This window comes from Castor canadensis, chromosome 6 (genome assembly GCF_047511655.1).
Source record: "Castor canadensis chromosome 6, mCasCan1.hap1v2, whole genome shotgun sequence".
Taxonomy (NCBI): domain Eukaryota; kingdom Metazoa; phylum Chordata; class Mammalia; order Rodentia; family Castoridae; genus Castor; species Castor canadensis.
In genome coordinates, this window is record NC_133391.1 from 131,854,841 (window position 1) to 131,855,975 (window position 1,135).

The following is a 1,135-nucleotide window of genomic DNA, read 5'->3' on the forward strand; positions in this document are numbered from 1 at the left end:
AACAGAAGGGAGAATGGCAATTACTGGGAAGTGGAGGGAGGAGGACAAAGAAGGTTGTTTTTAAGGGTATAGACTTTCAGATCTGCTGGAAGTTTTGGAGATCTATTCACAACAATGTGAATATACTCATTTAAAATGGTTAAGATGGTAAATTTTATTCTACATGTTTTTTCCACAATGAAAAGAAAAGTTAAATACATCCTGGAGGCTGCCCTGTGGCTGGGGCTCACTGGAACAGAGGACAGGGTCTGTGCACCCTGTGCTGCCCTTCCCCTCTGACTTCAGCTCCTGCTCCTCCCTGGGCAATGGCAGTCACAATGTGGAGGAGGAAAGTAACTCCTGCTCCTCACCAGCATTGTCCTGCAGCAGCCCATTCCACAGGCATCATGTCTGCCAGAACTGCAGGTACAGGATCTGCATTTGGGCTGGGAAAGAATGCCAGGCTATACTTCCCTGGCAGGGGAGATACCATGACCAAGAAGGTGGTTTTCCCAGGGCAAGGCTTATCCATTGCACTCCGGATGTGCGGATCCCTGCAATTTCCCCAAATGCGGGAAACTCGATTGCATAATTTGTGATAGTGGGGGACTGCGTTGGTGCTCTCCCCTAAAAAAAAAAAAAGAAAAGAAAAGAATGCCAGGCTGCTGCCCCTTTATACTCTCTTTTTGCCCATAGGAAATGAAACTCAAAATGCTCCAGGTTATGAAGTCGAGGACAGACATAAGAAAATTTAAGGAATGTTTATTTCTCTCCAAAATACATATGTTGATATCTTATCCTGGATGTGTTGCTATCCTGATGTGGCTTTAATGACTAGAGGTCATCAAAGAAGAGCCCTTGTGAATGAGATCAGCACTGCTATAGAAGAGAATACAGGGAGTTTAGTTTGTCTCTTCCTACGTGTGAGAGCAGAGCCAGAGGGGGCTATCTCTGAAGGAGAATGGGCCCTCACCAAAGGCCAAGTCTTCTGGGCCCTTTATCTTGGATTTTCCAGCCTCCAGAATTGTGAGCAATAAATTATCCTCTAGTTTACAAAAAAGAAAATTTAAGGAAATCTATTATAATCTATCTAAGAATTAAAAATCTCAAAGTCTGTCTTATTAACCCCATGGGGAAAATTATAATTAACCTATGA

At 43.5% G+C, this 1,135-nt stretch overlaps 1 non-coding gene across 1 annotated transcript; it reads left to right on the forward strand.

Moving 5' to 3' along the window:
* The first annotated feature begins 445 nt into the window (after positions 1-445).
* On the forward strand, positions 446-609 carry LOC141424329 (U1 spliceosomal RNA). Its single transcript, XR_012449279.1, has one exon. It is a non-coding gene; the product is annotated as a U1 spliceosomal RNA (small nuclear RNA).
* The last annotated feature ends 526 nt before the right edge of the window (positions 610-1,135 follow it).